Source organism: Barbus barbus (genome assembly GCF_936440315.1).
Source record: "Barbus barbus genome assembly, chromosome: 29".
Classification (NCBI taxonomy): domain Eukaryota; kingdom Metazoa; phylum Chordata; class Actinopteri; order Cypriniformes; family Cyprinidae; genus Barbus; species Barbus barbus.
The window spans coordinates 5,292,396-5,304,832 of NC_136757.1; positions in this window are offsets into that span (position 1 = coordinate 5,292,396).

A 12,437-nucleotide genomic window follows, 5' to 3' on the forward strand; every position below is an offset into this window, starting at 1 on the left:
GGTGTCCCTGCAGCAGCAATTCCCCTGGGCACTTCACCTGAAAGAGCAAATTTCTAAAACACTGGGCGGTTCGCGTCTTTTTAAAGATGCCGTTCCGTCCGTGTTCTCTTGGTTGCGGTCGCTTCCTGTCCTCGGATGACGGTCACGAGCGTTGTCTTCAGTGTCTGGGCATCCAGCACGCTGAAGATGCGTTTGTGGATGAGTCATGCGCCTGTTGTGGGCGTATGAACATGGCAACGCTGCGTTCTCGCCTTTCCTTTCTGAAAGGATTGGCACCCTCTGCCGCCACCCGTCCCGGTCTCTCTGGCTCGAGCAGAGGACCGCCGGCTGGCGCTCTGGGAGATCTGAGGGTGACGGTAAGAGCTTCTCTGCCGGGCACGTCCCCGCGGACCTCTTACTCCTCCCGCAGCGCTTGTTCCGTCCGGTTCCCGAGTGATTTCGCTGGTTCGCCTCACGGGGCCGCCAGCATTTCATTCGGTGCGCCGCCCGAGGATCAGATGTCGATCGCGGCATCGGGGGATGGGCTTTCGTCCTCTGAGGATGAACGATCGGCGGGGCTGCCCCCCTCGGGTGTTGTCGCCACTGCCGATCCGGACCCAGAGCTGACGGCCATGCTTGCCCGGGCAGCCGTGAGTATCGGGCTGGAGGTCAACAGACCGCCCAGTCCCGAGCCCTCGCGGCTGGATGATTGGTTCATCGGCGCAAAACGCGACCAGCGGCCGCACTTTGCCCCGGTGCCTTTCTTCCCGGAGGTGCATGAGGAGCTGACGAAGTCGTGGACGGCCCCTTTCTCGGCCAGAAGCCGCTCGTCTCCCTCCTCCGTCCTCACTACCCTCGATGGCGGGGCGGCCAGGGGGTACGTGGATATTCCCCAGGTGGAGAGAGCGGTTGCGGTGCACCTGTGCCCGCAAAACGCCGCCACCTGGAGGAATCGTCCGCGTCTCCCGTCCAAAGCCTGTAAGCTGACGGCCGCACTCGCCGCCAAGGCCTACAGCGCTGCGGGCCAGGCCGCCTCTGCCCTGCATGCCATGGCCATCCTGCAAGTTCACCAGGCCAAGGCACTAAAACAAATGCACGAGGGTAGTCCCGACCCGGGGTTGATGCAGGAGCTGCGCACGGCGACTGACTTCGCTCTCCGGGCGACGAAAGTCACGGCGCGGTCCCTCGGGAAGGCGATGTCCACGTTAGTGGTCCAAGAGCGCCATCTCTGGCTCAATCTGGCCGAGATGAAGGACGTCGACAAAGTACGCTTTCTCGACGACTCCATCTCCCAGACGGGGCTATTTGGCGACACTGTCGAGGGTTTTGCCCAGCAATTCTCGGCAGTACAAAAGCAGACGGAGGCAATTCAGCACATCCTCCCTAAACGGCGGGATGCTCCAGCTGCCACCGCTGGCCCAAGGGCCAGGCCCCAGTCTGCTGGTCGCCGTGGGCGCCCTCCTGCGTCCTCCAGAGCTGCTCCGCCCCGTGCTGAATCGTCACCTAGGCCGGTGCGTCGAGCCTCTCGCAGGAGTGCGGCGCCCCCTGCGCCTCAGCCGGCCGCCAAGTCCTCCAGGAAGACGACAAAGCGGCCCTGACGCGCACAACCCGGAGATGGAGGAATTTGCTCTTTCCCAGGAGACGACGAGGCTAGCGTCGCTCCTTCCCCCGGAGGAGGGCCGGGTGGAGAATCCTGTGTTTTCTTTTCTTTCTGTTCCGCCACTGGCTCAAGGGCCAGTGGTACCCACATTGTCAAAGAAAGAGCAATTTCCCTTCCCTCCGGGTTCCCAGGTCTGCGGGCTGACAGTGTGCGACGCAATGCCTCCTCACTCTCACCCGAGACCCATATTGCCAGTGGCCAAGAGAGTGCGGTCTGGGGACGCGATGCCTCCCCGCGCACCTCTAGCCAGTCCCCCCGGGGACTTAGGGAGTTTTGTGGGGATGAGTCAGAACGCACTGCCTTCTGTTCCATCCAACCTTACTCCCCCTCGCTGCACCACTGCGGGCACGTCGATTGGGCCTTTGGTGCCGCTTGCACGGTATCTGGGGGCGTGGCTTGCGCTACCCAGCCCGTCTCGCTGGCTCATTCGCACAGTTCGACTCGGCTATGCGATTCAGTTCGCCAGGCGGCCGCCCAGGTTCAGCGGCATCCTCGAGACTTCGGTGGCAGTCCGAGATGCACCTGTCCTGCGCGAGGAGATTGCTGTCCTTCTGGCAAAGGGTGCAATCGAGCCGGTCCCTCCAGCCGAGATGAGGCAGGGGTTTTTACAGCCCCTACTTCATCGTGCCCAAGAAAGGCGGTGGCCTTCGGCCAATCCTGGACCTGCGAGTCTTGAATCGGGCCCTACACAAGCTCCCGTTCAAGATGTTGACGCAGATGAGTTCACTCCGTGGATTGGTTTGCAGCGATCGACCTGAAGGACGCTTACTCTCATGTCTCGATTCGCCCTCGACACAGGCCGTTCCTACGGTTTGCGTTCGAGGGGCGGGCATGGCAGTACAGGGTCCTCCCCTTCGGGCTCTCCCTGTCTCCCCGTGCCTTCACGAAGGTGGCGGAGGGCGCCCTTGCCCCGTTACGGGAAGTGGGCGTCAGGATCCTCAACTATCTCGATGATTGGCTCATCCTGGCCCGATCGCGAGAACAGTTGGGTGGTCACAGGGACCTGGTGCTCCGGCACCTCAGCCAGTTGGGGCTTCGGGTCAACTGGGAAAAGAGCAAGCTCTCCCCTGTGCAGAGAATCTCTTTTCTCGGTGTGGAGTTAGACTCTGTGAGTATGATGGCACGTCTCTCGGACGAGCGTGCCCAATCAGTGCTGAACTGCCTGAGTTCCTTCAGAGGCAGGACAGTGGTTCCGCTGAAACAGTTTCAGCAGCTCCTGGGGCATATGGCATCCGTAGCCGCAGTCACGCCGCTCGGGTTGCTTCATATGAGACCACTTCAGCACTGGTTACACTCACGGGTCCCGAGATGGGCATGGCGCCGCGGGACACGTCGTGTCACCATCACGCTATCGTGTCGCCGCTCTTTCAGCCCCTGGTCGGACCTTGCCTTCCTACGGGCCGGGGTGCCCTTAGGACAAGTGTCCCGGCATGTTGTTGTCACAACAGATGCCTCCAGCATGGGCTGGGGCGCTATATGCAACGGGCAGGCAGCCTCGGGGCTCTGGATGGGGCCTCGACTGCTTTGGCACTTCAACTGCCTAGAGCTGTTGGCAGTGCATCTGGCCTTAAAGCAGTTCCGGCCACTGCTCCTAGGCCAGCACGTGTTGGTCCGCACGGACAACACTGCGGCTGTTTCGTACATCAACCGGCAGGGAGGTCTACGATCACGCCGCATGTCACAGCTCGCCCGCCATCTCCTCCTCTGGAGTCAGTCACAGCTCAAATCGCTGCGCGCCGTCCACATTCCGGGGGAGCTCAATCGTGCAGCCGACGCGCTCTCACGACAGCTCACTTCCCCGGAGAATGGCGACTCCATCCCGAGACGATCCGGCTGATTTGGAGTCGATTCGGGGAAGCTCAGGTAGACCTGTTTGCTTCCCGCAAGTCCTCCCACTGCCAGCTGTATTCCCCCTGGCCGAGGCCCCCCCCCGGCACGGACGCACTGGCACACAGCTGGCCTCGGGCTCTGCGCAAGTATGCGTTTCCCCCAGTGAGCCTGATCGCACAGACACTGTGCAAGGTCAGGGAGGACGAGGAGCAGGTCTTGTTGGTTGCGCCATATTGGCCCACCCGGACCTGATTTCCGGAACTCACCCTCCTCGCGACAGCCCCTCCCTGGCGCATCCCTCTGAGGAAGGACCTTCTTTCTCAGGGGCTCAGCACCATACGGCACCCGCGTCCGGCTCTGTGGAACCGCCATGTGCGGCTCCTGGATGGGACGCGGCAGACTTGAGTGGCCTGCCACAGGCTGAAGTGGAGTCTGTTCGCGGACTGGTGTTCTTCTCGGCGGGAGGACCCCCGAAGATGCACGATTGGAGTGGTGCTTTCTTTCCTGCAAGAGAGGTTGGAGCGCGGGCTGTCGCCCTCCACCTTGAAAGTGTACGTGGCTGCTATTGCGGCCCATCACGATGCAGTGGACGGCCGGTCCCTGGGGAAGCACGATCTCATCGTGAGGTTCCTGAGGGGTGCCAGAAGGTTAAATCCTCCTAGGCCACCCCTGATGCCCTCCTGGGATCTCTCTATTGTCCTGGCTGGACTTCAGAGAGGTCCCTTTGAGCCGCTGGACTCAGTCGAGCTGAAATTCCTGTCGGCCAAGACAGCGCTCCTGACCGCGCTCACTTCCATCAAGAGGGTCGGGGACCTTCAAGCATTTTCGGTAAGCGAAGAGTGCCTTGTGTTTGGGCCGGCCTACTCTCACGTTGTCCTGAGACCCCGGCCTGGATACGTGCCTAAGGTTCCCACCACGCCTTTCCGCGATCAGGTGGTGAACCTGCAAGCACTGCCCTCGGAGGAGGCAGACCCAGCCTTGGCGTTGCTGTGTCCCGTAAGAGCGCTGCGCATATACGTGGACCGCACCCGGAGCTTCAGAAGCTCTGAGCAGCTCTTTGTCTGCCACGGAGGTCAGCAGAAAGGGAAGGCTGTCTCCAAGCAGAGGTTGGCCCACTGGATAGTGGATGCCATCGCCTTGACGTACCAATCCCAAGGCGAGCCGTGCCCCCTCGGGGTGAGGGCTCACTCCACACGGAGTGTTGCCTCCTCCTATGCGCTGGCGCACGGCGCCTCTTTGGCAGACATCTGTAGAGCTGCGGGCTGGGCGACACCGAACACCTTCGCGAGATTTTACAGTCTCCGCGTTGAGCCAGTCTCTTCCCGTGTGTTGGGTAACAGGTAAGTGGCGGGAAGAGTTGGCCGGTGTCACGCTTGCTGCGCCATTCCCCCTTACCCGGGGATACGAGCGCCTATTCTCTCCTCCAGTTAGTTCCCCGGACGGCGAACCCTGGCGGAGTTCCTCCAGCACCCCCGGCAGTCAGGCTGGGCGGAGCAGTCTGACGCCAGGCCCAGTACCGGTGTTAGCTTGCCCGGGTCTCCGGTCAGCCCCTGTACTCGGCTAGGTGCCCGTGTGGCCTGATTCCCTTCGGGTGATCCCACATGTGTATTCATCCACGGTACGGTTTCCCTCACGGTAAACCCGTGTCTTCCCTTTGACAGAGCTCTGTCAGACCCTGCTGGCAGCCTTCCTCCCTTCTCCTAGGTAGGATCTGCCCCAGGGTCCAGGCGTATGTAGCACTGCCCCAGGCTTGGGCCAGTCCCTACCAGTGTCTCCACACGTTACCTCCCTTCGGGCAGGGTGTGGCCTCCGTAGCGCCCTTCTCCGGAAGGCTCGCTTCCCCGTCGTTACTGCCGGGCTGTAGCAACAAACAGGAAAGACTTGAAGCAGTCTTTCATAGAAGGTCGAAATCCCTTCCGATTTCTGGGGAAAGGAACAGCGGCTTGGCTATCTCCAGCAGCAATGTACTCAGTGGTCCCTGCGGGCACCAAGGTTAGCGAATTTGCGCTGGGGCGACGGGAAGGTTGCGACCTTCGCATCGCATTTGTCTGTCACGCGCTAGCTTGTCAACATCTGCATGCCACAAGGTCGTGACGGGGTTCAGGTTGTGGCGCTTTCCATAGACCCCTAATGTCGTCACGACATAACTCGTAGTGACCGACAGATAGGGAACGTCTCGGTTACGTACGTAACCCTCGTTCCCTGATGGAGGGAACGGAGACGTTATGTCCCCATGCCACAATCTTGAACCATCGCTGGTTGCCAGGGACACGTTCTCGGCTCCTCAGCGGAAAACCTGATGAGTGGATGCACCTGTCGCCCTTTTATACCCGTATGCACGGGGAGTGGCTCAGGTATGCAAAATCCACTAGCCAAATTTCATTGGCGTTTTCTCTTATCAGAGGCAGTCGGGGCTCTCAAGTAAATCCCCTAATGTCGTCACGACATAACGTCTCCGTTCCCTCCATCAGGGAACGAGGGTTACGTACGTAACCGAGACGTTTTTTTTCTTCCCTCAATAGACAATTGGTTTTAATCACAGCGTATACAATTAGGTCAACTCTAAACCGTTATCCTTTTCCAGGTCATATTTCATCATGAACACACAATATAAAAAAAACAAAAAAAGCAATATATTTTACAATAATTTATATATATTTTTTTTTTTGCATTGTGACATTATTGTCATGCTAATTCCGAAATCCTCATTACTGTAATGCATCCGGATGTCTTAATTTGCGCTTGTTTGTAATTCTCATTATTCTCAATGATGATCCTCGTTATATTGACGTTACTGTAACGAGAGCAATCAAAAACATTCTGTCCGCAAACAATGTTTTTGTTTTTGATCAGAAACACTGCATAATATTTATTTTTTTCTTTTCACAATGTTAAATTAGTCTCATTTTCTTAATACTAATAATGCAAATTAATATTTAGCAAAATATATATATTTTTTTGGGGGGTGCATTATAACCCTGATATGGCGTTCTTTAAAGGCTTTGTAAGAATTCACCAGAAACGTTAATAACTAATGAACATTTGAAAACATGACAATGTGTTGCTCAGTCAACAAATGCTGGGATAAAAACAAGACAAAACAAAAAAACACTTAAAATAAGTCTTTTGAAGTTCCATTTCTATCAGTGTTCAGTTTTGTATGTGTGCAGGCAAATAAGATCACAGTTCTACCAAACATATAACAAAGGAATCGGTTAAATTAGTCTTGGTGTCCCATCATGCAACAGAATAGCAAGGCTACAAAAACAATAAACACAAATTCCAGTGCATGACATTTCTGAAAGCTATATGAAATATGTTCACCCTCTGACCAATTAAAATGAGTTTGGACATCTATATTTTGCCACACTACGATATATGATAAGAGATGTTCAGGTTAATGGGCAAATTCAATCAACCCGAAGCTCAGGCTTCCTCTAGCAGATCGATTGAATGTGGCCACTGCTTCTCTGCTTTCATTGGTCATGATAACACACATTAAAGCACAAAGCATGACTATCTATTATTTACATTTTCCACATATGTGAGGATTTTATTATAATGAGAACCACGACATTGACAGCAGCATCAGAACAAAGCATCAATGTTGTATTTCTATTATTGGCTGCTTCATAAATTTATCAATAAATATGACTCAACCCTGAGCTGAAAGTCCAGAGAAACCTGAACGCAACACAATAGAATAAAGCCTTCATGTCCCTTTCATAGTCCTATATGATCATATACTGTACAAGTAAGACTTAGATGAGCTAGCTGAATACACGAGGTCAGACACTTGAGAGATGACGTTTCCTTTTCACAGTATTTACAGATGTTTTACATGCAGATGTGAGGAACTCAAAGAGAACTAGTCTGTGTTTTAATGTACACATCTACTTTCAGTTTATGTGGATGTTTTCACTACCGGAGAAAAGTTTGGTCACACTTTTTTAATGTTAATCATAAATTAATTAGTCATTAAAACTATGAAAGAACGCAAATGGAAGTGTAGGAATTACGTAGTGACCAAATAGCATGGCATTAAATAAAAACAAATCAAATTTAAATCAAATTTACATTTTCTGTTACTATTGGCTACGACTTGAAATTTTACAGAGCATTTATCCAATTAGACAGTAGATCAAAATTGTTTAAAATTAATCAAATATTACATCCCACTTTAAGTGTTTCTAACTATTACATGCTTCAAATAAGTAATAAATTAATTAATGAATTACAAATGTACTTATTGTGTTAATGTTGTTTAGCAAAAAAACATTGTAATTATAGATATAATTACAGAACATAATTAAATATGTAATTACATGCCGGTATTTTTTAAAATTAAAGTGCAATGTAAAAACATGTATGTATTTATGATAATTACATTTACATACAAATTAACATTAACAATTTATGACAAATCATAACATAAATTCAGTTAACTGTGTCCAAGGTTTTGACTGGTAGTGTATACAGTATAATCTTAAAAAAAAAAAAAATTTATTCATGATATATCAGAAAAAAGTTCTATTAATTTACATTGATGAATACTGATGTGAATGCAGTATGGTTCTGATTTGATGATGCACACGTTGTAATGGTGAATAAATATGAGCCTTTATGAATATCGACCACACGAGCCACAAACAACATACAATAGCAATCAAATATTTACTTTGTGGTATCGTAGCTATATAAATGCCTGTATGCTAATATGCATATTTGTTTTGTTTTATTTTTTTATCAGAAAATAAAGATCCTTCAGTATTTGACATTCGTTCCTGAGAGCGCCACCTGCAGTTAGACAGTAAATGTCAGTGATCTGGGTTTATGTTGAACTGGATTCAAACTACAACTCTGTTGAGCGTGATGCATTGACAAAAATGTGCCATTAGCCCTTTTGCTATCACCTCAGCAACAGATGTGACGTCACATCAGATTTGCATCACAAGTAGCCATGTTAATTTGATTAGTTAATGTGCAGCGTTGTGAGCCGGCCAGTCCGGAAGACATCAGTCTCATCCTGGACCTCTGAAGGAAACGCAAATGTAATCAGGTCATGTACTAGCTTTGATTTAATTAAATACATAAAAAGAGTAAATGGAGCAAGTCTTCACAGATTCTTCAGGTTTGGCATTATGCAAAATGCCAGTGTTGTAAATGCAGTATGGAAGTGCAAGGCCCTGCATGGGCATATAACTAAAAGAAAAAACAAAAAAAAACTTGATATCCAAAGAGAAGTTAAGTAGGGACAAAAACACATTTCATGTTTCAATCAAAAAATCAAACATGTTCTGCATAAATAACTGAAACCCTACACTGATTATTGAGTCAAAACTATGGAAGCTTTTTTCCTTCCACGGAATTAAAATAATAAATAAATAAAGGTATTTTTTTTCTCAGAATTTTTAATTTTCATTTTACTAATTTATTGTATCTTTTCCTCAAATTTGTGAGTTTATATCTAACCATTCAGACTCTTTTCCTCAAATTTGTCCGTTTATATCTCACCATTCAGACTCTTTTCCTCAAATTTGTCAGTTTATATCTTACCATTCAGACTCTTTTCCTCAAATTTGTCAGTTTATATCTCACCATTCAGACTCTTTTCCTCAAATTTGCAAGTTTATATCTCACCATTCAGACTCTTTTCCTCAAATTTGTGAGTTTATATCTCACCATTCAGACTCTTTTCCTCAAATTTGTCAGTTTATATCTCACCATTCAGACTCTTTTCCTCAAATTTGCGAGTTTATATCTCACCATTCAGACTCTTTTCCTCAAATTTGTCCGTTTATATCTCACCATTCAGACACTTTTCCTCAAATTTGTCAGTTTATATCTCACCATTCAGACTCTTTTCCTCAAATTTGCAAGTTTATATCTCACCATTCAGACTCTTTTCCTCAAATTTGTGAGTTTATATCTCACCATTCAGACTCTTTTCCTCAAATTTGTCAGTTTATATCTCACCATTCAGACTCTTTTCCTCAAATTTGCAAGTTTATATCTCACCATTCAGACTCTTTTCCTCAAATTTGTGAGTTTATATCTCACCATTCAGACTCTTTTCCTCAAATTTGCGAGTTTATATCTCACCATTCAGACTCTTTTCCTCAAATTTGCAAGTTCATATCTCACCATTCAGACTCTTTTCCTCAAATTTGTGATTTATATCTCACCATTCAGACTCTTTTCCTCAAATTTGCGAGTTTATATCTCACCATTCAGACTCTTTTCCTCAAATTTGTGATTTATATCTCATCATTCAGACTCTTTTCCTCAAATTTGTGATTTATATCTCACCATTCAGACTCTTTTCCTCAAATTTGCGAGTTTATATCTCACCATTCAGACTCTTTTCCTCAAATTTGCGAGTTTATATCTCACCATTCAGACTCTTTTCCTCAAATTTGCGAGTTTATATCTCACCATTCAGACTCTTTTCCTCAAATCTGCGAGTTAATATCTCACCATTCAGACTCTTTTTCTCAAATTTGTGAGTTTATATCTCAACATTCAGACTCTTTTCCTCAAATTTGTGAGTTTATATCTAACCATTCAGACTCGTTTCCTCAAATTTGCGAGTTTATATTTCACAATTTAGCCTCTTTTCCTCTAATTTGTGAGGTTATATCTAACAATTTAGCCTCTTTTCTTCAAATTTGCGAGTTTATATTTCACAATTTAGACACTTTTCCTTAAATTGGCGAGTATGTATCTTGTAATTAAGAAATTTGTTCTCAAATTTGTATCTCGCAATTCTGAAGGCAGAATTATGAGATATGAACTCAGAATTCTGAGGGAAAAAAAAGGCAGAAAAGGTAAATAGTTGCAATTACCCTTTTATTTATTTTATTCTGTGGCGGAAATAAGCTTCCATACAAAACAGCCTGCATTACCAATAAATAATAATAATAAAAAAATAATAATACAAAAATGTCAAAAATAAAAGGCAGTTGTGCAAATGAAATGTAGTTTCATTTTTTGGGGCCAGATGGACATGGTTTATAAATTAAATTTTATTAGCTGCACTTTCATTGTTTGAATACGTTCAATTGTTTGACTTCCACAAAATGATATTAACACAACATAAGTTTTTTTTTTTAATATGTGAAATATTTGGATTTGTGGCGGTTTCATGAATCTTTTTTATGTATTTTGTGTTCATGTATGTTGTGTGATTGCAGTGAACAGTTAAGAGCCTCTCAAATGTACTAGCAACCTGCTATTACATCTCATGAAATCTGAAAAAGAAAAAAAAATGTTTTATACTTTGTGCTATTCTATATAAAAACACAGCACAGCATTTTAAGGTAAATTGTTGGTGATAATAAAAAATATTTCACTTCTATACCACCTACTTTTTAGTTTAAATCAGTTTAAATAACATAACTTAAGCTTTTTTTTTGCTGAAAAATATAAGTAACTGTAAGCGTCACATAAAAATTTATAAAATTTTAAAAACAGATATTAAGTTTTAGCATGTATAGCTTGCCCTCTCTCTTATATCTGTGTGTGTTGCTCTGCAAGAGGCAGAGATTTATTCCAATACAGTGTTATGAGGTCAGAATCTGCTCGTCTTAATAGCTGTGATTTAATTTTTAAGAAAATAAGTCTTGATTTAGGGAAGCGGGTCTGAGCTCATTACCTGTCTGTGCCTCTTCTACATTTGACGTGCATAATTTGTGTTGTTATGGAGGTTGACTGAGTCAAAGAAATCAAATCATTTGAAATGAACTCTTCTTCATATGTGTTTATACAGGATTTCACACTCAAACCAGCATCAGGGTCCACAATTAACTTTGACAAGCATCAAATGTAAATGAAAATTGGCTTTGGTATATAAGTAAACTGTTTTACAGGCCAGTTAACCTAACTCGTTTAAACAGTGACCCTCACTGATTATAAGTGAATCAAATCAAAGAGATACTGTACAAATAGTCTACAAAAGAAAAATCTTCTAACAACTTTAACGTCAGTCAAAAATTTAACTATGACACATTAAGCTTGGAGGCCATGTGGCATAACATTTCTGCTGTTTAGCCAGCGAAACAAGAGAAACAAAGTCATAGAGTCCATTTAAAAGAGTATTACTGTTAGAGTAAAAGAGTTTACATTAACAGTAATACTGTTAAATGTTATTACAGTTTAAAGAAGCTATTTCCTTTGGATATGTTTTAAAATTGTATTTATTCCTGTGATCAAAGCTGAATTTTAATAATAACATTTATTATTATCATTATTATTATTGTTGTTGTTGAAAACTGTTGTGCTGCTTTTTATTTTTATTGTTTTTAAAAACCAATCTATTTTTAGGATTCTTTGATGTATAGATGTACAGTGTTTAAATCTTCTGTAATATAATAAATATCCTTACTGTTACTTTTCTTCAATTTAATGCACCCTTACTGAATAAAAGTATTGATTTCTTTCCAAAAAACATAGGACTGTTTATATAAAGAAATGGGGGCTTATTAATAGTCATAGGAACACCAAAACGAAAACAAAAAAACTTGTAAAATAAATAAAAATAAAATAATTTATGTCCAGAAAATTCACTCACTATTTAAATGTAGGACAAAAAGTTAATTTTGGACCCTGACTGACACTCTTTTTTAAGTTTATGACAACAGGCAGATGAAATGAATGAAGATATTGAAAAAGCATCCATCATCATTGTTGAAATGTATGGTATTCCAATGCATTTCTACCAAAGCTGTGCTTGTCATACAGCTTTAATGAATCATTTAAAGGCCCTTGCTGCTGTCTGCTGTCTAACGCTATGGCTAAAACAATAGACAACTACAGCGCAACCGCTAGAAAACTGCCTCCATTACTGCTACGAGAATGTATCGGCGTGATCCGCAAAAGATGTGAATGAATAAACCATGTGATGTAGGAGAGCAAACCTGTCCTGTTCATTATATTCCCGCCCCCAGTTCCCTGTATTTCCCGCCGAGCC